The sequence below is a fragment of the Dermacentor variabilis genome, chromosome 1, assembly GCF_050947875.1.
Source record: "Dermacentor variabilis isolate Ectoservices chromosome 1, ASM5094787v1, whole genome shotgun sequence".
Lineage (NCBI taxonomy): Eukaryota > Metazoa > Arthropoda > Arachnida > Ixodida > Ixodidae > Dermacentor > Dermacentor variabilis.
Window position 1 is genome coordinate 86,326,888 of NC_134568.1, and position 9,379 is coordinate 86,336,266.

General features: G+C 44.5%; 1 long non-coding RNA gene across 1 annotated transcript; it reads right to left on the reverse strand.

Moving 5' to 3' along the window:
• Nucleotides 1–6,602: 6,602 nt before the first annotated feature.
• On the reverse strand, nucleotides 6,603–9,148 carry LOC142571610 (uncharacterized). The gene is made up of 3 exons (XR_012825911.1): nucleotides 9,074–9,148; nucleotides 8,656–8,832; nucleotides 6,603–6,678 (listed from the first exon to the last, which is right to left on the reverse strand). It is a non-coding gene; the product is annotated as an uncharacterized LOC142571610 (long non-coding RNA).
• Between the last annotated feature and the right edge of the window lie 231 nt (nucleotides 9,149–9,379).

Consider the following 9,379-nt stretch of genomic DNA (forward strand, 5'->3'; position numbering starts at 1 on the left):
ATTATTTTCCTTTTTCTTTCCTGTAATGGGGAAGTTCAACGATCGCAAATGTCGATTGGTCGCGAGGTTCATTTAGAAGTCTGACCGCACATGATAAAACCGGCCTTGGGTAGCAAAATAGGGTCACTTTTTTATCAACTCTTTTGTCGGTATACTTAAAAGGAAGAGTCTGCACATCGACTAAAATGGTATAAAATAGTTATTTATGTTTCGGCTCCCCCACGGGAGCCTTATTCACAATGAAACAAGTGGCAGCTCTAGAGCTGGCGCCCCTTTTTTATGTGTGTCTCAAAACATGACTAAGGCATCTGGCATGCATGGGCGGCAGATTGCCTTCGTTGCGATTAAGAGTGTGCGCCGTGGTTTGTATGATTAGGGACTCAAAATAAAGACGCGAAAAATGATTTCGTTCCTAGGCGATCACACGAGATTTCTCCCAATTAATCGTATGTGATGTGGTTGCGTAGTGTTCGGCCAAGGCATTCGATGCAACATGTCGTTTCTGGACGTCTGGACGCGCACGTGAGAGATTCGTGCGGTGGGGGATATTTCCTGCGTTGTAGTCTGAAGGGCTTTAGTATGGCGTGAAATTGTTTTGTAATCGGTTCCGTACTTTCCTCGTCATGGCTGTCTCGCTGTGAGGCTCGGTGAGAGCGCGCTCGAACCGAGGCGTGGACCCTCAGGTTCTCAGCGAGGGAGTCGTGTCCGGGTGTCTATACTATTGTGGCCGTTTCAAGAAGGGTAGAGGTCCTTAATAGGGAAGTCGCCGTTCGCGAAATTCTACCGACAGCGTAGTTGTCACAGGCTTCGTGTGAGTCCGTGATTATCGTGACGTGTGTTTTTCGGGGGTCCGCGACCATGGCTATGGATATGGCCGCCTCTTCAGCTTCTGTAGTGTCAATGCGCTGTATTGTTTCCGCGGCGATCTCACGGAGGGCGTAGTGCACGACGCTGACAGTGTGAACGTCTCTGCCCTTGTACCTGGCCTCGTCTGTGTACCGCGTGTCGTGAGAGTTGGCGTATTACTTTTGTAATGCTTCCGGGCGACCGTGTAGCGGCCTCTGTTTTGTTCGGCATGCAAGCTCCTGTTCCTGATGTTCCTGGGTAGAGGCATGGAGGGGCTCTCAAATGGTCGCAGATATGCGTTCCTTCAACTCCCTCTCGTTGAGTGGCACAGGGTGGCCTAGATGTCGTAGTACAGTTCTTCCCGGCTCTGGGAACCATAACCGTTCCCCTTCTGGCTCACCAAGTGCACCTCTATCAGTTCGCTGATTGTGTTGTGCATGCCAAGCTCCTCCAGGCGTTTGGTGGAGGTCCCTAGCTGAAGGCTCAACGCCTGTTTATAGGCTCGTCTTATAAGAGTCTCCAACTTTCGCACGTCACTGCTTGTAAGGGTAAGTTAGGGGGAGCTGAAGGTGACTATACTGGTGATCAGCGATTGTATCATCTTGACAACGTTGGCTTCTATGAGTCCGTGTTGTCTATTTGAGATACGATGGATGAGATTGAGGATTTGTGTTGTGGATTTTTCCAGGTGTTGCAGGGCAGTCGTGCTTCCCCCGTCGCTCTGCAGTTGAAGGCCCAATACGCGGTTTTATTTCACGCTTGGTACGGGTTTTCCTTCAAGCAGTATTCCACTTTCTTCGGGGTCTTCTGTTTCTTCCTTCTTGTGTTCCGCTGAAGAGTGATTAACGCCGATTTCTCAGGGGCGTACCGGAGTCCACACTCTTTGACGTAGCCACTGATGGCGTCTGCGCTGCATGAAGAGCGTCTTGCTGCATCTCCAGGGATCCTTAGCTGACCCACACCGTGATGTCGTCTGCGTATATGACATGTCGAATCTCGGCTATGACACTGACAAGAGCTTTTCAGTAAAAGTTTCATATTTTCTTAGAGACGAACAAAAGTCAACATCGGCACTCACACTTGTTCTACGACGATGTAACGTCAGTAAAGGCCCAACCACACGCAGCCAGGGATACGCGTCTCGCTACGCGTACAAGTAAGCGTACGCGTCTGCGTGCGCGTACGCGGGTGATGAAGGGAAGGGTGTCCAGCCACACGATACGTGCGCGTTTCGCTGCGCGTAGCACAGGGCTGACAGACCAGCAGCCCAGCGATGGCGGAAACGGTCGTCTTTGGCTTTGAGAAAAGCTTATCTTTAATTTCATTATGGCTAGCCATTTTTATTTAATTTATCAATGTTAGAGCTAGTACATTGTTTTTAAGTTGAGAAATGCACGCTGTTCATATCTATACATCCTTATGGCAAGAAAAGCTACATCAATTATCAACATCACGCGCGATAGCGTCTGCTTGCTCACAACTGCAGCTGACATCTGCGCGCGACCACGCACGATGTTGCTGCCGAGCTCTTGCTAAGCCGCTTGCTTCGCCGGCATCAGCGTTCTCTCCCCGCAATGTACCACATGAGAAAGAAACTTTTGCTGCTGCTGCTCTTGCAAAGGCGGCGGGAGCGCAGAAAGCGTCTCCGGCCTCTGCGGCGACGTTGGTGGGTCCGGCCAGTCTTTCAACTGAGAAGAAGGACTTTACGGCTGTGAGTAACTTCTTTCCTTTCGATGATCTACAGTGGTAGGACTAGGAGCCAGTGTTTGGACATGGGGACTTATCTTCGTTAGGACAGCAATTACTTATCAGCGTTTTTAAGTGCGCGCATAAGTGAAAGGGTTAAAATAGTAATGCGGGGATCGTACTCGCAGCGCGCGAACGCCCAATTCGCAGAACAGCATCGCGTCGTCGGTGCAAGGTTCGTCCAGGTTGACAGCACCGATCGAAACGATAACGTGACGTACGCGAACAGGGGGAACGACAAGAGCAGGGTGTAGTTCGGAAAGCGCGAAAGCATAGGCGAAGATCGGGCTGATTAGCCGCCGGAAGCATACAGATAGTATGTTGGATACGTGGTGACGAGGCCTCACGACGTTTCAACCGCCGTCTGTCTAACGCGTGTATGGCGTACGACATACGGTCATTAACTGTTCAGCTTGAGAGGGGAAGAAGCGCTTTATTCTATTTAACAGACAATCTGTAATACTCATTTGGAGCTCCCTTCATTATTAACAGTAGACCATACTGTTTACACAGAGCTTGTGTAGCGCGCTCTTGCACGAAATTTGTAAGGATTAAGTTTTGTAATACATTTTCTGCTATTCGATATTTTATTTGATATCCAGATTATTTTTTCTTCATTTGATTCGATTCCAAATCCACTTTTCTGTATTAGCACACCCCTACAAAAAGCTAAGGACTGCTAGTTATATTTGTGCCATTAGTATAGCACATAGATTCAAGAACACCTTTTTACACGTGTTGGTTGTCTTATATGAAGCTTGTGGACGAGATACGATTTCCTATATTTTTTGTCTCTCAGAAGTGTGACTGTAGAATATGAAGTGTAATGTAATTAAATTGTGACCTGGGGGGCAGGTTAAAATTCTGTGCGACTAATTTCGGAAGTTGCTTGGCAGTGGCCGCACGATTTTAATATACCGTTGACTGGCACTCCTGTTTTGCCAAACCACTGTTTGTATTCAAGCACATAAACAAAGCAGGGGGTAAAATTAATGATGGCTAGTGGCTATACGTGTGTGTCAGTGAAAAGTGTACAGCTCCTGGTACCTGCGCGTGTATGTGGGCAGGGCATGGTCTTGCTGCCAGGCAATAATGCACCATTTTTTACAGATGCAACGGACACGTCAGGATGACCACGGATTTTTCTACAAGTTCTTTCGCAAGGCGCCGCAGCTCTTGGACAAGCTATTGAGCTTTTTAGCAGAGGACCTCACACGGCAGCACCACATTCAAGAAACCCCTGGAGCCTGGAGAACGACTTGCTGTAGCATTGAGGTTGGTAAAGGACAGTTGCCCCTAGAGTAATAATGTGCGATTGGAGGAATACAGCACACCGTTTCTTTGTCATTTAATGTATCATTTATTTTATTTTATTTACATATTACTGCCCGCCGCCTTTTGGAAGCCAAATCAGGAAGGAGTCACAAAACATTGAAGCAAAACAAAAGAAAGAAGGAAACGACTGACAATGAGCGTGCATAAAGAATACTAATACATAATAATAATAATAATATATTAATAATCATCTTTATTTCTCTCTTTCCACAGAATACAGAATTATGCACAACTAACTATTTATTAACTCATCAACAAATAAGAAAAATGGGACACGAAATGCTGATACAAAACGAGAAATAGTAATGATGTTACTGACAATGCGCGTGAAAAGAAATACAAGAAAAAAATGATCGCATGATCACAGAGACTGAAAGTTTCCACTTACTGCATCACCAGTGTAACAGTTACGGCTAACTCTAAAAAAAACTGCCATCGACTGGCATCGCACAAAAGCTACCTCAGTGCTTTTGACCTTGCGCAACCTGTAAAACATGCACTGAGGTATGCTTGCACATGTAGTATTAAACAAAGGTGGTAGCTAACCTACACAAATGGATTTTGATCGTATGTCACCCGAAAAGGGCCCCCACAGCCATGTAGATCATTGTGAAGAAAAATCATGTCATCATAATTAGTATTGAGAATTAGTATTAGTATAATTACAATTGAGACATGCGTACTAATTTTTTTTCGACTTGCATTCAAGCTACTTGGCATCCCGGTAAGACATAAAAGACGTTGCCTTGACTTACTGTGTGGGGATTGAGGCGGCTAGACTCTGCAGTGGTGTGTAAGTCATATAGTGGCGATCGTGCCTGCAAAGTATTAAACAACTGCAGAACAGCACGACAGCCGCAGAAATTTCTTACATTTTTTTCAGTTTAAGAAATTTTTTAAAGCTCACATGCTGTTCACGGCTCCCGTCAGGTAGCCCTGCTTCCTGCCAGTGAAGCAGGGTCATACGTATAAATGTCTCATTTACACACTGCCTTCAATGTCACTGATTACGTACAAAGACTTTGGCCAAACATCCAATGCAGAACATGCAAAACCAACTCTGGAACTGAGCCACGGAACACAAAGAAAAAAAATGCAAGGAATGTGGCTTGTGGATGATAGTTGTGGGAGAGGTAGAGGTTGTCTATGTTGGCAGTGAACCTTGCCTCCTGGCTATGTGTTGGCAAGACTTTTCCCTTTCTGCTACCTCTTCTAATAATAATAAAACAATTTGAAAAATGCTTGCGCTGCTAGAACGCCCCGACAGGCCTTACAACTTGCAGCATATAACCGAACTTTTCAATGGGGTCTGGTTGAAGGTTCATTACATTTCTTTTTATTTACAGGCATGTACAGGCATCTTTACATGCATGCGCAAACTCTACATGCACAGGTGGTGAACTCAAAAAGGTTCATTGCTGCAAGACAGGCTGAATGAGTAAACACAGATGAAAGCGATAAACATCTGTCTTACAACAACAAACCTTTAGTTGCAAGTCAGTGCTTCTTTTTTCGTAGGTGTGTTGCTAAAACATGTTCACACATCTCTACAGCAGCAATGGCCAGCCAACCAGGCCCACAGATATCAACTTTATGAAATTCTTGAATACCGCAAAAAAATACGGATACAACACAATGTAAAATGAACAAAAAAGAAGAGCTGAGGGGCTTTGACATGACAACAACAGACAAAGAAACGTATATAAAGCATAAAGGAAAATAACTGTCATTTTATTTGTAATGTCAACATCACAAGGAGAACGGAAATGAAAGTGGAAAAAATATAACTTGCCACTGCTGGGAGCTAAAACCAAAACCAATTGAGCTGGAGGCTATTCCACCATCAATTTCATAGAATGTTTATGTGTACTAGATTGGGCTCTTGGAGTGTTCTTGCACGAGTAGCATTGGCTAACACTACCAGGGCTACCAGGGCTAACACTATCTAGTACATGCACATTCAGGCCCAAGAAAATTTGCAGAGGGATAGCCATTGCTGCAGCTCTACTGGTAAAGCAATGCAAGCATAATTCAATGGTTGTGGGTTCGTCTCCCATTAGTGGGAAGCTACCTTTTTATATACTTTCATTTCCTTCCTTATTTTTCCATTTCGATATAAAGTAAATAAATTCATCAATGATTTCCTTTTGTTTCATTGTCTCTTGGCTTTATTATACAAAAAGTATACATTAAAAAACATTAATCTTTGAATTACTCTCCTACTTGCATCAATTTAATTTTCAAGTCGAAATGCGTATCCTCACTGACCTCTCTAATGTGTTTGAGCAGAGAGACGGCAAAAGTTCGAGGTCGTCCTGTGGTTTGCATCTTTTGATTGCACTTGAAACATTGCCTGATTCCTCCAATATTAACTGACTCTAATCTTTCTTTTTCCTTTTCCTCCCCCTTGACTTTGCTTTAGAAGCAATGCTTCCTAACGTATCCAGCCTACGACTGCCTGCTGAAGCCAGCGATATTCTGACTGCGGACTGCTGTGGTGTGCCTCAGAATCCTCAGGAACCAGAACTTCTTGAAACATCGGTGATTCAAGAGATTCCAAAATGTCCTGAGACTCCGCAGACTCATGCGACACCGAAGACAGAGTCGATGCTGGCGCTTGTCACTCTTCACTTGACGGTGATGGCACTTCAAGTGTTGCCAGATCGGAGAACTGGCACATTTTTTGTTACGATGTCTGCAGCACTTCCCTCCTCACTCGATGGGGGCACTGGTGGAAGGTTGGCGGACATCCTGCATGTGAGCGTAATAAGGGTTGCACATACTGTCAATGTCTAAATAATGTGCCAGTCTGGATGCAAAAATATATGAAGGCTCAAATCCGTCCACATTTGTTTTAGTGTGTGATTTTATTAGAGTACATTGAAGCTCTGAATCAGTTTTGTAGGGACAAAAGTGGCTTGCCTACACAACCAGAATGAACAGTTTCTGCATGCGCATAAGTGTAGCTTTTGTATCTTTTTTTGTTTTTGCTTGTGATGCATTTAAGCAGTTCTTACGAGATCTGCATGCCTAAAGCCTAGTGATTACTTCTACTCAAAACAGTGCATGATATTTGGAATGTTTCAGTTCTGAAATAATTAGCAGGAAGCATTCCACTACATTTACTCAGTAAAACCACTTAATAAATTTCATGTTGAAAGACCTATGCTTGCACTCTCTAAACATAGAGTAGTAGTAATGTTAGGTCTTGCTTTAGTATAAGGCTCTCTCCTGTTCTAGTTTTTCTACTTGAAACGTTCTTGGCTTGTAACTTTGTTTTCCTTTCACTTGTTTGCAAACTTCATCTCATTCTAAACAGTTTTTCTTAACTGAATGTACGTCTAAACAAAGTGTGAAGCTGTGTACGTAGTAGTCAGTACATTTGTTGTTTGTATTTAGGAAGTTACGTCTAATAATGTTTGTCTTCTTGCCATCTGCCTTGTAAAGGGTGTTTTGGCCCAGCAAAGCTGACCTTAGCGAGCAAACCCTTCCAGAAGGTTTCTTACAGCCAAGCTTTTTTTGCCACTTCTCTGGACTTTCCTACCGCTGCTCCTACTGTCTTGCCAAATAGCTCGCCTCATACTGATATTAATGTAGTCGTTGAACCATTGTCATCCCAGCTGACTACTGGCTACTGTGTTGCACGAGTGACCAGTACTGGACGTAATGCAAATACCAATTAAAATAATGTAACTAGATCGTGGTTTTAGCATGTAAAATTTCAATAATCATTTTTTGCACAGTGCGAATGTGTTAAACTGGATCATCTAGTCCTTCCTTGAAAATTTTGCTAAGCAGGAAGCGTTCTCCACAAACATCGTGAAAGCTTTGCTTAAACCAGTAACCACAGCACCTGGGATCTGCAGAATAACTGCAGGCTGATAATTAGGTAAGGACACTGCTGAGCAGACACAAAAAGAATTATCAATTACACAGCTGACAATGTCGTCAGTACTATGCCGCATTTATTCCTACAGCATGATGACACTGAATGAATCCCTAAGCAAGCTAGGTAATATTTGAGGGTCTGTGATGAAGCACCGATTTGCACACTGCTGGCAAGCTACAAAATGCAAAATTAAAACTGTGTATTGGAGTGCCCAAGGTACACATGAATATAGCAACATTCAATACTCAGTTAAATACTGGCCGTTGACTTGCACGCTGCCTTCTAGGATCAGTGCACAGAATAAAAAAAAAACTACTTGCATGATTTGTGTTTTGTTTTTGTGTGTGCATCATGCAAGCCCTTTTCTTTTTATTCATCCCGCTAATTTGTATGTTATATTCTCTGTACTTCTGTCTTATGCTTTATTGTTAGGTTTTTAAGTGCTATTTTACTTGTTATTTTGTACCTGTATTTCTGCTTTCTCTGCTCCCCACTGCAAAGCCAAACTGGCTTTGTGGGTACCTAAATAAATAAATATACAAAGTTATTCTTGTTAAGTGTCCCCTTACCGGATCACACTTAACGAAATATGCGATAATCGGAGCGGCGATGCAGCACAAATATTTTATAGCCAATTAGACAAAGCTGAATATAATGCATACTGTGCGTCAACTTGCTTGTGTAAGCACAATTTTGAGTCGATTCCCATAAGTGCGGTGCATTGCCAGCTATAATACAAACATACGGCATCGCCGGTCAACGTGGTAAAGGGAAAGCACTAAAATCCCGTGTTTCATTTTTAACACGCCGGCTAAGATGGAAACTTCAAGATCACTTACGGTCTACACTCCATTGTGTAGCGCAGAAACATCATCTGGTCGAAAAACAGCCAGATGACGTCGTCGTGAACGCCGACTGGCACGGCGCGGCTCTTTTCTTTCTGAAACGTCTTCCCAGGCGCCGAAATTTATTCCCCAGGGACTTCCATCACTTCTGCAGCGCTGTGATAACGTCATCTGCACAGATGAAACGCGTTTTCGACATTGCGAGTCGGCTGATGAGAGAGGCAGCTTATACCAGTGCCACACAGCTAGGCTTTCGATGGCGATCGAGCGCGATCAAATTTCTCGATCACGATCGGTTCTACGCAGATTGCGCGGTACAGGCAATCGTGATCACAAAATCCGACCCCGATCGGGCTCGATCGCGATTGAAACTGCTCCGCTATGACGCCCGTATAAAATTCCGAGCACTCACCTGTTCGGCAGCGTTGGGCATGACGATCCAGGACCACCTCGTCAAGTGCTTGTTCTAGTGGCGCTTGTGTTTCGCCTGCTACCAAAGCGCCGGTCGAGCCTCAACGCAGGCGATCAGTGCTTCGTTGTTGATCGCCTCCATAGCCTTTGTGCTCTATCGACACGAAACCAGCAGCGACTCCCGGCGTCTCCGCACGATTCTGAAACTTCAACAACCTTTCCGAACCGCCGGAAGTGTACATGCGGCCCACGTGACGTCGGTGCACAAGCTGCCACTTCCGTCGCGTACGCTCAAAAAGACGCCCAA